The sequence below is a fragment of the Zootoca vivipara genome, chromosome 16, assembly GCF_965207765.1.
Source record: "Zootoca vivipara chromosome 16, rZooViv2.hap1.1, whole genome shotgun sequence".
NCBI classification, from domain to species: domain Eukaryota; kingdom Metazoa; phylum Chordata; class Lepidosauria; order Squamata; family Lacertidae; genus Zootoca; species Zootoca vivipara.
In genome coordinates, this window is record NC_142599.1 from 20684537 (window position 1) to 20701039 (window position 16503).

At 47.9% G+C, this 16503-nt stretch overlaps 1 protein-coding gene across 9 annotated transcripts in view; it reads left to right on the forward strand.

Moving 5' to 3' along the window:
• Positions 1-16503, forward strand: part of TAOK3 (TAO kinase 3) — a 123590-nt gene that overhangs the window by 78103 nt on the left and 28984 nt on the right. The window lies entirely within an intron of this gene.

The window sequence follows — 16503 nt, forward strand, 5'->3', positions numbered from 1 at the left end:
CATTCATTTTACGGCTAACTGCATTGTTCCCATTTGACACTATAAAGGACCGGGCAACTCCTATAAAATGACAGAGGGCTGGGTTTTTTCCCCTCTTTTCCCTTCTTTCTTTTTTACTGAAGGGTGCAAGAAAAAGCAGGCAAGAGGAGATGGTGGCGGTGGTTCAGCCAGCATTTGTACTATTGCAAATGTGATTGCTAGTGATGTCTTTGTAGTAGCGAAAGGGGTGTGTGCTTGTAGAGAGTGAGGTCTCTGCCTCCTCCCCCATCCTTTCCTTTTCACACACACACACACTCCCTCTCTCCCTATAACACACACACACAGCTGGAAATTGGCAGCAGTATCCCAAGAGTGGATGGAGGAGGGGTTGTGATGCTTCACAAACCAGAAACGATCTCCTACATGTAAAATGATAGAAATATTTGGTATTTCGGCCAAATCAGTATTAGAGGTCACATGGGCAGAGAGATTTACAGGGTGCCCAGCATTTGGCCGTTGCATTTGCTGCCTGCCATTATGACATCATCCTGAGCCAGCCCAGAAATTACAATGGATAACCCTCCCCCCCCCGCTTTTTTTTTGTCTTGCCTCGTAGCTGAATGATTTTTCTCCTTTGCCATTTCCCTGAGTCCTCTCCATAGCACATTTGCCCCCTCCCTCATGCTCCCCCTCGCTCCGATCTTCAGGACACATCAAAAGTGGTTCTTTTTAGCTCTAGACAATGGTGGTTTGAGAACGAATTTGCAGTGGTAGAGGCTTCATATCTCCCCCACCCCTTGTGCTGAAGCAGTCGAGTTTGAATTATTGCTCATGCTCACTGCTGGCATGGATCTCAGGAGGGGTGTGTGTGTGTGTGTGTGTGTGTGTGTGTGTGTGGTTCCCCCACCCCAGTGTGGCAAGGGAAACTGCTCCCTCCGGATCTTACAGGTTGACCCGATTGTACGGGCATGGAAGGATCGTCTTCAGGGCGGCAACATGCCTCACGCCTCATCCAAGCGGAGGCCTTGGGTGTTCTCTCCTTTGGTAGCGAATCTTGTGGCATCTAATTATACCAGTGCATCCCTTGCCTTGTAGAAATGGATACAGTCCTGTTGTAACTTAGCGCAGTCATTCAGTTCCCTCATTCTCAATCTCTTGCTAAAATACTACTCAGTCCAAAGCATGACTCTTTGGGGCGGAGGGAATTCTGATGCTAGCGGTATATCAGTATCTCACGAATTTCACTTTTGCATATCCGTGTCTAAAATGTGGCGGATGTCAAGACTGACAACCCCAAATGCAACAGTCCAAAAATCTCCCAAGATGACACTAGTAAAAGTTGGCAGTTGCCGAAATACGTTTTGCCAGCATTCGCTAGTATAGGTCCTCAATGTGGGGACCTATTTTGGGAATTCACAACACCCATTTGTTCACAAGTGAGTGTTGGCTTTCGCCAAATCTTGCCCCCTCCCATTGCAGCTCATAAACGGTCAAGTACCACACTAATCATTAAGCAGTAGTTACAACCCCTGGGAGACCTGGAGGAGCATTACTATGACCCATGGTACCTGTCTGCCAAGAGGGGTAAGGGAATAGTATGATACACAGAACCAGCTACCACTCGTGTTTTCCCTCTGGCTCCTCCTGTGTCTGCCATTGGTGTATCCAGTTATCACCACTGGTAAACTTACAATGCCCCCCCTCCCTTTTACTCCTTGAAAGTAAAGGCATGGCCAAGGAAAATGAAATCTCACCAGTATTCTTTCCCCCTCATTCTTGCCACCAGTGGTGTTTTAAATGCATGCAAAAGTTGTACCTGCTACAAAATGTTCCAGTGTATTCTCACCATCTAACAGGAGTGCTCCTGTTCAGGATTGGCCATTTAATCAGCCATGCCCACATCCAGAATATTATAAGCTGCAAGGGGATGAAACAAGCTGTTTTGTACACCACCACTCCAGGTTTTCCCTTCCCTTCCTCTCCACCCTGCTTTTGACACTCAACAGTCCATGGTTCCTGGAGAACACTGAGTATTGTCAGTCCCAACTAGGGTGCTATTTGGGAATTGGGGGTTACCTGTTTTGTTTTTAGGGTTGCATCCAATATTAGCCTTACTCTGTGCAGACCTATTGAAATTAATGGATATGACTAACTCAGGCCCATTAATTTCTGTGCTTTGAGTAATACTAAGTTGAATACAACCCTCAATGCTTTGGAGATACTTCTAGGTTTCCCCACCAATACCCTGCATGTTGGTCCCACCCTCTCAGTTCTCAATGGCCACCTTTTGTCTCCCAGTCCTGTCAGCACTCATCGACTGAGTTTGCTGTTAAAGGAGAAGGGAGTATAAACTAGCCAGGAAAGCAGAACTAAACCTGAGCTGGGAGAAACAAAGGGAAATGCCACATCTCCACTTAAGAACAGAAGAAGAGCCTGCTGGATCAGGCCAGTGGCTCATCTAGTCCAACATCCTGTTCTCACAGTTGCCAAACATGCCGCTTTGGAAACCCACAAGAGGACCCAAGCACAAGAGCAGTTTCCCCTCCTGTGGTTTCCAGCCACTGGCATTCAGATGCATTGCTGCCTCATACCATGGAGGCAAAGCATAGTCACCATGGAGGCAAAGCATAGTCACCATGGCTAGCAGCCCTTGATAGCCTTCTTCTCCATGACTTCGCCCAATCCTCTCTTAAAGCCATCCAGGTTGGTGGCCATCACTGCCTCCAGTGAGAGCGAGTTCCGTAGTCTTAACTATGTGCTGGTGAAAAATACACTTCTTTCATCTGTCCCGAGCCTTCAACATTCAGCTTCATTCAAGGTCCACAAGTTCTAGTGTTATGAGACAAGGAGAAAAACTTCGTGCCGTGCATAGTTTTGTAAACTTCCATCATGTCCCCTCTTTCTTGCCTTTTATCTGTGCTTAAAAATACCCCCCTGCAAATTCCCACTTTGAGAACCAATAACCCAGTCCAGTAGCCATCGCCTTCCCAAGTGCCAGGGACTGGCAGGATGCCCTCGAGTGTGTACTGGGGGGAATGGGGCTGGAGTCTGACTCAGGAGTGGGGGGAGTGGTCTGCGGGGACCCGTACCAGCCAGGAGGCAAGAATCAGAGGCAGGAGGAGGAAGAGGCAAGCCAGGCAAGTGAAGTGCCGGGTGCTTCCCCTGCACCACAGTCTCCCAGAACCAGGAGATCATTGAAGCAACAAGAGCAGAAACAGCTTCCATGCAGGCATAGTCTCTGGCTATGTACCCACAGCCCATAGGGCGAAGGTACATCAACTGGTGGAGGGGGAGTGGTCCCCAGTTGTTGCAACTGCTCCTTAAAGCACATTCCTGGGAATAGCTACCTAGACACTAGATTGGTTTGCATAGGTTTCCAGAGCTGTAGAAGCAAGTGTTATGTTTGACCATGAAGAGTTAACTCTCTGTGGTATGCATTCCTTGGCTGGGAAGTGCCCTTGACACCAAGGTTTCCGATTGGAGGCTCCCTCCCTGAGATTGAGTCTTGGCAAATGCAATATAACATGCAAGCACTGTTTTTATCTACCGTGTTTCCCCTTTTTTAAGACACCGTCTTATAACTTTTTTCCCTCAAAAAAACACACAGTGGCTTATTTTCAGGGGGTGTCTTTTTTTTTAAAAAAAAGTGCTGGTACAACTGGGACCCACTGGCTCAGGATGCTCGGTGCTCTCTTCTGCACATTGCTGGGCGCGTTGTTGGCGCTGCCAGTTCCGAGCGCCTGCAGGGTGGGGTGGGGGTGGCAGTGCTTTAAACCCCCAACCCTGTAGAAAGCAATGGAAGTTATGGACTGTAACAATCCTTAAGAGGCGCAGGTCTTAAAAAACCCCTGGTATCACCCTTGAAGCACAGCCTTCCAAAGTCAGGGGGGAATAGGTCTGTTTAGACAAAGGAAAGGATCGGGGGTGATTCTGTGCCCTGGGACCCACAGAACTACTTTAAAAATCCCAACCTGGGGGGGGGTCAAATAGTGAAGCCCCATAGCCCTGTAGCAACAGAAGGCACATTCTGAAGCACCCGAGCTGTTCGGTTCCATAAAAAATCCAGGAATTGTAAAATTAACAACAATAATGGGGGGGCACTCTATCCAAAGAGTTAAGAAGGAATGGGAAAGTGTTGAGTTATATATGGAAAAATATGGAAAGGAAAGTTAGTTAAAGATAAAAAATAAATAATTATCGCAAGGGGAAAAATAACATCATAAAGGGTAATAATATTAAATATAAAATAGACAACACAACAGAAAAAGCAAGTATATGACTAAATGAGATCGCACAGGAGTGAGGGAAGTGGGGAGAGAGGGAGGGGGGTAAGGAATGGAAGGAGGCAATGGTTGGAGGAGGGTATAGGGGGATGAATTAAAGGAAAATTAAGACTGAGAAGCGCATGGTTTTTGTTTTTTAAAGATGCAAAGGCTTGCAATCAGCCAAAGTATAGAGCCCAACTTCTAGGAGACTGCGATCTACTTGCGGATTTATAAACTGGAGGTGATCTACCCCCGTTATATTGGTGTTCAGGTCAGAGTTGTTTTTAGAGAGAGGAAATATCCCATTTTTGAGGTTAAAGTAAAAGTTCCTGACCTTTTTTTTATAATGAGGAAATGCTGCTAAAACTCCGTTCTTCATTCCACGAAGGGGAGAGGGGGCGGGGCCGGGTGCTCAAAGACAAAAGAAATGGAAAAGGAGATAGCGATCAAATCCAGCCTCGCATTCATGCAGCCGTCGGGAGAGGCAGGGGCTGCAGCCGAGTGCTGCTTCACAAACAAACGGGGGAAAGTGCTTAGAACCCAGAGAATCCAGCTGAAAAACACGAAGCAGCAACAGCAATTGCACACACACCATCCCAAGCCAGCACAGTAACCAAGTCCCAAAAGCAAGAAAGGACTCAGCAAACACTGCTGCGGCCGGCGTTGCTGCTGCTGACTCGGGGAGCTCAGTGATCTCTTCCGCACAGCGCCTATCACTATGGCTTATTTTCGGGGTACGGTTTATATTTCTCAAATGCTTAGAAATGCTGCTATGGCTTATTTTATGACTACGCCTTAAAAAGGGGGAAACACGGTAGCTGCACTATGTGGCTCCTCCTCCTCCTTCATGGAGCCCTCTATTGTCTTGCATGTCCTGCACCAGATAGAGCAGGAGTGGGGAACCTTGGGTCCTATAGGTGTTGCTGAACTACAGCTCCCATCAGCCACAGCAAGCATGGCCAATGGGCAAGCATGATGGAAGTTGCAGTTCAGCAACATCTGAGCACCAAAGGTGCCCCACACCAGAGCTCTAACTAATTTCCAGTTATAACCTGCCATATCCTAAAACCGTGGGGCAACTTGCAAACGTTTTAACACTGCCTTCTATTTAGATTACGCCACCCCTTTCTTATCCTTCCTTTCTCATTCCTTTAACTTGGTGTGTATGTGTGTGTGTGTGTTTTAACATTAAAAAAACATTATTGGAAATGGTGTCACAGACATGAAGAAATCACCACCGTTTTGAATACAAACTGAGGTTTCCTGGCTTGTCATTAGCTGGTAGAGAAATGGGGTGTGTGGATCTAGTAGTAGTATATGAACATTTTGACATTTGTATTCATGTCATCAGTGCAAATGCATCTTAAATATAAGGACTGGCAAGCAGCAGCATGTCTTCAGTCTACAGTGCTGGATTCTATCCAAGCTACCTGCTTAGAGGCTAACTGCCCAATGATGACACATAGGTACCCCTCAGAGCACATTGGCCAGGTAGAATCTGCTGTATACACACTGGGCAAAGGACCTGCCAGCTGCTTCTCTCCCCCTTCAGTTGCATGATTACCTGAGAGGCCTCTCTGTGTCAGGCCCATTCCCAATGAGAGGGTTTTCAGTTGGCCATGCAAGACACGAAGCTGCCCTTCCATGGCATGATGAGGTTGTGTTGGGGCCTCAGTGTCACCCACGGGCAGCCAGTTCACCACCTCTTATTCTGACCCTTCCAGAGCCAGATGAACCTCTGTTCACATACAAGGCAGGCAACCTATAACATATTAGCCACCTGTGCATCTCCTGGGGCAGTACTGGATGTGTAGCTTCACAACTCCACGAAGAAGGTCTCGTGCTTAGCTGTAGTCATGGTAGGGTAGGCCTTGACCTTTTAACAATTCTATGGGCATTTTGATTATTGGCTTCTCGCCCTTAACCGCATTTCAGGGATTTAGCTGAGGTTCCCTCCATGCCCAAGGTAGTGGGGAGACTACACAATGTTCATAAAAGGTACCGTTAACCTTCAGGCTGCCTCAACTGACCATGGCCAGTTCTGTAGCCATGTATTGGTTCACTGGGGGTTAGATTTGCGGCAGCATGGAACTTTGCTTAGCTGCAACTTAATCCTGTGCTCTTCATGGCTAAGTCAGACTGAGTACGTATTTGGAGAGTGACCAGAATGTGAGAAGAGTCCAGACATAACACACACACACACACACACACACACACACACACACACACACACACATACATACATACTTGATTGCCCAAGGCTGCTTCTGGGAAAATGTGGGTGGAAGGCCAATCAGGTGTATTCAACACCACCCGAGTTTAACCAGTGTGTCAAATTTCTGGAGTGGTGTCTCTAACTTCTGGGATTTCCCTTCTGTCTTATTTCCACGTGCATTATTAACTTGTGTCATTCCTTAGCTGTATGTTTCTGTTCCGTCACTTTGCGGGCGGGGGGGGGGATGCAAAAAAAAAAGTGGCATGAAAAAAGCCCACATGTTCTGCTTTCATAAAGGGAGCATTGCACAAGCAGCAGGGAACAAGGACATAGAATCATAGAATTGTAGACTTGGAAGGGACTCCAAGGGTCATCATCTTGGTTGCCCTTCTCTGCACACGTTCCAGCTTGTCAATATCCTCCTTAAATTGTGGTGCCTGCATGTGTGTCTAGATGACATACCTACCAGCCTAGATGGCTTCAAAAGAGGATTTGTCGAATTCATGGAGGAGAGGGCTATTGGTGGCTACTAGACACAGTGGCTGTGCTCTGCTTCCACAGTTAGAGGCAGCAATGCTTCCGTACACCAGTTGCTGGAAACCCCAGGTGGGGCAAAGAGTGCTGTTGTTCTCAGGCCCTGCTTGTGGGCTTCCCATAGGGGGTAGACTCATAGAATTGTAGAATTGGAAGGGACCCCGATGATCATCTGGTCCAGCCTCCTGCAATGCAGGAATCTCGACTAAAGCATCCATGACAGATGTTCACCCAACCTCTGCTTAAGGGGCCATTGGCTTGATCCAGCAATTTCTTATGGTCTTGGGGTCATCAACTGTGCACACACACACAAATACAGGTCTGTGCATCATTTAATACAGTATATAATTATCTAGAGCAGAGGTTTTCAATCTTTTTGAGTCCACGGCTCCCTTGACCAACTACATTCTTTTTTTTGGCACCCCTGTGGGGCTCAGGATCCCAGTTTTGTCACCCCTTGCATGCAATGCTGGCAGCCTCCCACCCTTTTTCAAACACCCTTCCTTGTGGAGCATTCCCTCAGCCTCCTCTCCCCTGCTGCTGCTCCCTCCCCTGGTCGCTGAGCTGCCCCCGCCCCAAAGAGATTCGCCTGTGGAGCTTGTAGCCAGGGCTGCTGCAATAAATAGCTATGCAAGCCTTTGAGAGGCAATGAGATGTGAGGGCATCAGTGGAGGGAGGGGAGGAAAGAGGGACAGAGGCCAGTGCTGCCCATGGCACCCCTGACCATCATTCAAGGTGCCCCAGGGTGCCACAGCACACTGGTTGAAAACCACTAATCTAGAGGCCAGGCCAAGCCAGGCAGTGTGCTCAGAGCCATAGGCTGGGACAGGACTGCAACACCAACCCCCAGTACTTGTTTGATGTCCCTTTCATGCGAATAACATGTGAAAGAGGCTAAAATTGCATGGCAAGGAGGTACAAATCTTTAACACCCCAATCTCTCCAGTGCTAGAATAGTGTCTCCCAATTGTCTTCTGCCTTGATGGGGGTGTATCGGACACTCCCATTCTTTGTCATCGTTCCTTCTAATACCAACCTTTGCTTAGCACCATGCCCATTGGGAGTGTATAAAGGGCTGCATACTCAGGGCAATCCCCAAGTATGATTTTATATATATATATATATATATGGTTTCAAGAGAGACTGATGTTAAGTGGCTTCCAAGATCTATAGAAGGCACGGAACATAGTTGGCTGCGTGCTGCTTATCAGCCCCCGCTCCCATGCAGGCTGCGGCTGATGGAAGTTGTAGTCCCAAAGATCTGGGTGGGGAAAGCAGATCTATGCATTTAGAATAAACTGCTGAGGATGTCAGCTGCGGGGGCGGGGATGGAAGAAGGGAATTGGCTTGTTTTAACTCATCACAGCTTACAGCTTAGGGTATCCTCCCCCAAATTGGTGCCCTCTAGATAGTGCCTGGCGTGCTATGGTCCATGGGGTCACGAAGAGTCGGACACGACTAAACGACTAAACAACAAAGATAGCTAACATCATATATCCTTTTAAATGTGTTGGGGGAGAAGGGTTTTTGGTTTGGTTTGTTCTTGTTTTTATAATGTATTTTTTTGTCTTTATATATTTTTTATGCTATGACCCACCCTGAGATCTATGGATAAAGGGTGGTATACACATTTTATAAATATAATGATGGTGTTTTGGACTACACCTCCTGTCATCCCAGACCATTGGGCAAGATGGGATGTGTAGTCCAGAGCATCTGGGGAAGACTAACTTAGGGGATTAATAATAATAATAGTAATAACAATTCCCCAGCCACTCCTGGGCATACATACCATGAGGATCTCATCACCCCACATTTCCTTTTCCTACTACTGGTATCTAGAAACATCCCTCCATACCAGCACTGTATAGCACAAGTGGGGATGGAAGAATCTTATCCATTTGGGATTCTCCCAGTTTCTCATTTTTCCAGTCTCAAGTTCAGTTTACCACACCCCATTTCCACTTCAGTTTGCATGTTTTTTTCATAGTCTGTACAAAAAATCCTGCGCCTCTTTCTTTGCAGTTTTGCGCAATGCATACATTTTTTGCAAGCAAATTTCCCCAATATATTTTTGTATGTTATTTTCACCAATGCATGCTTTTTTCTTTTTGCCCTTTTTCCTAATGGACACATTTTTTTGGGTGGAGAACTGCATTGCAAGTGTGATTTTCAAAGAATAGCTTCACATACTGGTTTGGTGAGGGATGGTGCAAAATGAATTGCTCCCACATCCCTAAGAACAGGTGGGGAGAGATTTGAGGATGTTGGGGGGGGGATGAGTACTGAAGTGCTTCCCCCCCCCCCTTATGTTCTTCTTGAAACCTTCCCCTCCCCCTTTCTGGAAGCATTACAAGGCTCTTATTCTGAGCTAGTTGGAGCCCTGAACAGGAGCTCTCCTATTAGAGATGAGGAATACATTGCACTGTGTTCTTGTCCCTTCTAATAGAGAATTTGGCAGCCTCGTGTCTAGTCAGTTTTGGAAGTAAAATCCCCACCCCACCCACAAGTGTCCTTCCCCCCCCCAAAAAAAGCCCCCAACTCCTCCAGCCCATGGACAGTGCTGCAAAGGTTCTGTTCCCCATGTCTCTATTCTGAACCCCACCCGTGGCCTTAAACAAGCAGTTTTCAGACTGAATCCCATCCCAGCTGAATAACAATTCAAGCTCCCCATGAGCCATCTCCAATGAGCTACCACCCTACATTAGCCACCCATGGGAGACGGGGTGGGGAGGTAAAAACCTTTTAGTAGCCCCTGTGAAAATGTCTGCCCACACTGGACCTACTCAGACCACTTATTGCTCTTCCAGGAGCTGATGGTGAGAACTCATTGCTCTGGGTTTCTCCTCCCTTGCTCTTGCAGTGTTAATTCCCTTTGCTCTGCAGTTTTGCTACAGCTTTAGCCACTCCCAATTTAGTTTCTGTTTCGTTGGCTTTTTGGCTCTTTGCATTGTGAAAGGAGCTCTGTTGCAAAGGTCCCACTACTGTATCTGGTTTGTGCACAGGCGATCAAGGTAGGGACCCTGGCAACCACCAGAACAAGATGCCACCATTAAATCAAGGCATGGGTAAGGTTCCATGTTCAGTTCCCTGCATCTCCGCTTAAAGGGTTGTGTGCGATCAGCGCTGAAAGAGATCTCTGTCTGGGACCCTGGAAAGGGTGGACAGTGCTGAATGGGAGGCACTATTAGGTCTGGCTCCGTAAAAAGGGAGCTCCTTGTATTGTTTGGCTTCAAAAAGCCCCGTGTTCTTTTAAAGCTCTGGCCCAGCCATTCCTCTTCTCTCTCCATGAATCATTCTTTCACTTCTTTCCATATCAGGTTTTAAAATCCATTCCTGCTGTTCCCTTAGGGACATCAATGATGATAGCAGTATCATAGTAAAGTTTAAATGAGGTATTTGTGTCTGTCCTCACAAAAGAGGTCACCAAAGGAGGGAGAGAGAGAGAGAGACTCCTATCTGAACTAACCACCTCAGAGTCTGTAAGCGATGTGTGTCCAAGAGAAAGAGTTTGTTTGGGCAAATTCATTGCGCTGTTCCTGGGATCACGACAGCAGTACACACTTATACAGTGTGAGAGTGTTTTCAAAGCCCTGTAACATAGGTCAGTATTAGTACCCCCTCGTTGTAGGTGGGGAGCTGAAGCAGAGAGAATTCCTTGCCCGGAGCCCACCTGGCAGAGCTGAGATGCAGAAGAAGGGCTTCCTGATTCAGGTCACACACTTACTGTGGCTTTCCTTAAAGAATCCCGGGAACTGTAGTTTGTTAAGGGTGCTGACCTCGCAGGGCTACTGTTCCCAGCACTCTTACCAAACTACAGTTTCCAGGATTCTCCATGATGCTTAAAGTGATATGAAAGCGCTTTAAATGTCCAGTGTGGGTGTGACCTCAGAGCTCAGTCTCTTAACCACTACGCTAGACCTCTTCACCATCAGCTGCCATGTAACACTGAATCCTAAGGAAACCCAGGGTGCGAAGTGACTGACGGATAGGTAATATTGCTGTAAAAGTAATCCTGTGATTGGAGACTGGAAGAAAGGTCATGTGGGGTAGGTGTAATAGCTTGGTGATCCTGACCGGAGTTCTAGGCAAATTTTAGTAGGCACTATAATTAACCACGTGGTCTTGCAAAACTCAGCATGCTTTGGGTGTGCCCGCCACCTCAGTAAGGAGAGGTTTCTCAGCCATTTTCAGCTTGGGCCTTTCTTCTAAATTTGCCCCACTTTCTGTCCTTGCCCCCTCAACTAGTTCTACCTAGTGTGTCCTGGCAGGAAGCATGGAAACATCATCATGGGTGTGTCCCGCTGCTGTGCATAACTATCTACGTACCAGGGCAAAGTCAGGTGCAAAGGGAGGTCCTCTGGATAAAAGATCAGCTCTTACCAACTGCCCAATGTCTGTCCTGCTCACTCTGCAGTTGAACTCAGCAGGGAGTGGCAAAAGAGACTTAATGCTCCCAATAGTTCTGGCCATTAAAATCCCTTGAGGTAGCCTCTTGTGCAAGTCCCCTGTGTGGGAAAGGTCATGGGTTTCCTGGTGCTTAGTTGCTCTGCCTGGGGCTTTGGTGGAGAGGTTGACTAGCAACGAATAGGGCTTGCAGTGAGGGAGAGAGAGCCCCATTGGAGGCTCCTTGTGTGGGACTGGAAAGGGAGGTGGGAGGCAGGAGACTGCCTAGCAGCAGGGGAGACTGTTGACAAGACCCTCTACTTGTTTGGAGGTTCAGGCAGGTGAAATTTGGAGGACCCACTTTACCCAGGAAGGTGAATAGGCTTAGTGGTTGAGCACCTGCCTTGCATGCAGAAGGTCCCAGGTTCAATCCCCAGCAGGTAGGGCTGAGAATGTCCCCCATCCAGCAGCAACTGTCCAGGGTTTCAGTCAGGGTAGGCAATACTAACACACATGGACCACCAATCTGACTTAGAATAAGGCCGCTTTCAGTGTTCCTATGTAAGGAATGAAACATTCATTCATTGCTTTTTCATTCATTCCCATACAAAGACCCACTTGTACTCTTAGCCCTGTCAAAAATCTTTATCCCATTGATCGCAGCTTCACATGTTCCATTGGGCTGGGAACGATCCTCTGCCCCAAACCCTCTGCCCCAGTGCGAGCAGAAAACACTGAGCTAGATGGACCAGTCATCTGTCTTGGCATGAGGCGCCTCTGTGCTCCTTGGGGTGATGCTGATGGGCTTGGCAGCTGCTTGGTTTTCAGCTGTCATTCTAGAGTTCCATCGTTTTCATGCTCGCCCCACCCTCCACAATCCTTGCAGATCTCTCACAGCTTCTCAATGGGGTTCTGCTCCACAATTTGAGAGCAGCTTGATTTAGTGCCTTTAAGCAAGTACTATCTTTTGTTTCCTGGAAAGGCACAGATCCCAGGTAAGGATCCTCTGCTGAGGAAACTGCCCTCTCCTTGCTCCTCCAGTTCCTCTGCTGGTGAGCAGAGGCACCAGAGAACTGATGGACCATGGGATCATCTCCCCTCGACTTATCTCCATACCCAGGGCTGCCTTCTTTGACTTTTCTCTGTGAATGTTGCTGAGCAGCCTTGCTACCCAGAGAGTCAGTAAACACTGTTGGGATCTGAGATGAAATTAGCAACGGGGAGACTTGCCCGACTCCCATCCTTTAATTAATCTAAAAATGCTGGATTAATTAAAAGGATGTCTCAAAATTAATCCACTGATTTCCTGGGCTAATTGAAGAGTGGTAAGGCCAGCAGGCCCCACTGCATGCCCCATGATGGCACTGAGCTCATGAATTAGTCTCAAGACCTCTGCGCACCCCTCCCAGCATGAGTCAGGTGTGCCTCTTCCCCCTGTGCTGTACTGCTTGCTGGAGGCTGGAATAGCAGTGGGTGGGGCCCAGTGTGCACCAGGAAGCGCACATGATGTGCTGAGGCCTCAGGTACTCCCACAGATCCCTTTTGACCCCTCCCTCATCCAGCATACATAGCACAATGAGGGAGGCCTTGTGTGTGCCAAAAACATGGCCTCAGGGGCCCTTGGATGTGTCTGTGTGTGAGTGATGCACCCGGAGTGGCAACACATCATGCAAACTACAACTCCCTGTTATGCCAGATGGCTTCGATGCATCATCAGTGTGTGGGAGCATCTGAGGCCATTGCGTATCATGTTTCCCTCCTGGTGCATGTTGGACCTTTACTGCCAATGCTGCTCACCCTCCAATAAGTGCAAATCTGATCCATTCTGGGTGGGGGTGAGGTGCACAGAGGCTGCAGGTTCCCTTAGCATGTACATTGATGTCATTTGGGTGTGCTGTGGCGCCTAGGGACTTTCCCAGTCATCAGTTGATAAAGATGGCTAGCCAGCAGTAAACCCAGCAAAGACTTGAGAGAGTTTATAGGGTTTGTTTTTTTAATAAAAAAAACCTTGAATATGCATTGCTGGTGTGATGCAGTGGCACAGAAGACCAGTGCTATTTTAGGTTATGTTAATAGGAGCATTTTTCCCTCCAGACTTGGAAAGTAATAACAAGACCTTACTCAGCACCGCATACACCTCATCTGGAGTAATGCGTTCAGTTTAAGGAGGGTATACAAATGGGTAACAGATTTGGAGAGGGGCACTGATGATGATAAAGGCTCTGGAATGCACATCCTTTGAGGACAGGCTTGAAGGAACTAAGCACACAAAACTTAAGAGTCCTGATTAATAGTGGCTGAAGCGTTGTGTCTAGGAGAGTCTTGGTGGGTCCAGTTTAAATTTGTGCTTTTCTTTAAGGCAGGTCCTGCTCTTCTGATGTTGGACTCCAGCTCCCATCAGCTGCAGCAACTGGAGGGTGCCATATTGGCTACCTCTGGTCTAAGGTCCAGTTGTCCAGAAGGTGTTTAGGGGTTGAACGAGAGTTTCAAGCCAGAGAATAAGCAAGGACAAGGAGACGTGGTCATGACCTTGGTTGTGAATGATAGCCAGGACTCAGGCACAGGAGGAGGATAAACTGGCTGGAAGGGAAGTAGCCCAAGCTGTCAAGGGGCTTGAACCTAGACCCAGAGTCCATCACCACATTAGAGCCCCTTCAACCAGATCCCTCAAACCGGGACTCCCAGACAACATCCCCCGAGCCAGCTTGCTTTGAGGAGCTGGTCCCCTTACACCAGGGACCTCACGCTCCCCAGGACCTGCTCAGTACATCAGATAAAGGACAAGGGAGAAGCTCACTGAGTGGCAATGGGGTGCTCCAGACCAGAGAGCTTAGAGGTGGTAGCCTGGCCCAAATAAAAGGCCTCAGTTGAGATACAGTCCTATTTAGGCATTTATTTACAAATGTGGGAAGGAGCCAGCAGGAACTCCAGAGCCAGCCTTGCCTCCTTGATGCAAAACAAGAGCAGTAGCATTGTCCTCCAGCCTGCTTGTGGCCAGATTACAGTGGTGCCTCGCTTAACGAATGCCCTGCTTAACGAAATTTCCGCTTAACGAAAGGATTTTTCGAGCGGAGGTTGCCTCGCTAGACGAATTCGTTTTATGAAAAATTCGTCTAGCGAATCATGGTTTCCCATAGGAATGCATTGAAATTCAATTAATGCGTTCCTATGGGCAAAAAAAAATCAAAAAAAAATTCAATGCATTCCTATGGGATTCGCTAGACGAATTTTTCGTTATAAGAAAAGACCCGTGGAATGAATTAAATTCGTCTAGCGAAGCACCACTGTAATCTGAACGGAGCCATTTCCATAAACATGGGATTTCCTCCACAGGCACAGGAACCCTAGCCAATCTGGGTTGCAGTGGAGGAAATCCCACACACATTGAAGCATCTCTCTTCAGATTGAACCCACATATTGCCTGGTGGCATGTGTGCCATCCATGAGAGGGTGAGGCTGCCTCTACACACCCTTCACACATCCATAAGCGAATGCCTGGGTAGGGATATGCTCCCTGAGCAGATTGTGGGCTCGGAGCTATCCAAGGTCCTGCAGCTTCAGATCAACCCTTTCTGTGGCCTGCCAGAGTGGGCCACTCTCAGGTGTACATGCCACTTGTGGCTAGGGCAGGATGAAAATGATCGTTGCCTAGGAAATGCTTCATCTTAAGCAGGAAGCCTTTATTAACCTTTTCTGTTGTGAAGAGCTTGCTACCAGCCCGGTGGATGGAACCAGTACAGTATATGGGGATCCTATGCTGTCTAGCACAGGGGTTGGGTACCTTTTTCATCTCCAGGGCCATGTTCCATTCCTGGCAACCTTCTTGGGGGACCACAGATCAGTGGCATGCAGGGCCAGAGGCAAGAGTGGCCAGAGCAACAACTGTGAATTTCCCCTTTGTCCAGTAGGATAGTTTCTAGGCACACTTCCACACCCTTCTTATTTCCTCCATCCAGGCAAGCAAGAGACATGATCAGAGTTGAAAGACACATTCCAGCCAGCCCAAATGTGTTTAAGGGAGGTGCAAAGCAGAACCAGGGGGCGTGGCCTGTGAAAAGGTCCGAGGGCAATGCTTGGGAAGCACCGTGCAAAATCATTTTGTGAGCTCTGTGCTTGGCACTGTGTAGGGCTGGCAAAAGTCCTGTGCAGATTGGTTCTCCAGTGCCAGCCTACCAGCTAGCTGTCAGGCACTCAGGGAGCAGCTCACAACAGGGCTTTGCGGCCACTGCCAGTTTGCCGTGCTTGCAAAGACCCAGCCACACCCTGCCTTTACCTGCCTCACACCCAGCATCATATATGACAGGCATCCCCAAACTTCGGCCCTCCAGATGTTTTGGACTACAATTCCCATCTTCCCCGACCACTGGTCCTGTTAGCTAGGGATCGTGGGAGTTGTAGGCCAAAACATCTGGAGGGCTGCAGTTTGGGGGTGCCTGATATATGACATCAATTATAGCGCAGGTGGGCGTGGCTCGCCTAAAACAGGGAGGCCTGCAGACCCATGGGCTGGAAATGCTTTAGGGGCTGGAGATGTAAGATTACAAAATCTTTTAGAAAATATTCCAAGGGTGGATTTTGGAAGTCTTAGAAAAGGACCTGGAAAAAGTGCAAACGAAGTAATATTTTTTTAAAAAAGGAAGTGAAGCCCTATGTGACTTTTAAGGTAGCTCCATTTCTTCACAAGAGCATTTCTCTCCATTCCAGTGGTGTTGTACACAAATTTCCCAGAGGATCATGACTGTCATAAATTAGAATGTACTCCCTGGACTCACTGTCACTGTGGGAAGACCAGTTTGCAAGGCACTAATAAACTAATAAAAGTGTAGGTTTGATCAGTCCATCCTGGGGTGAAACAGTCCTCAGGCTGCTGCCATTCTGAGACCACACCACAACTTACTACATTTTTAACCTTCCTGCCATGTTACGTAGGCATAGCCTACGCTTTTAACCTGCCATGCATGTTATGCTCCAGCAGAGTGTGTTATGCTTGGATCTGGAAAATCTCTGGTATGGACTCACCGAGTAGCCTTGGGCACATGGCAATTAGTTCTTGGCTTGGGTCAAGCCCCAGGCACCTGAGTCCCAGGACCTATGGCAGAAATATCCAGTCTTGACTGGGTCAAA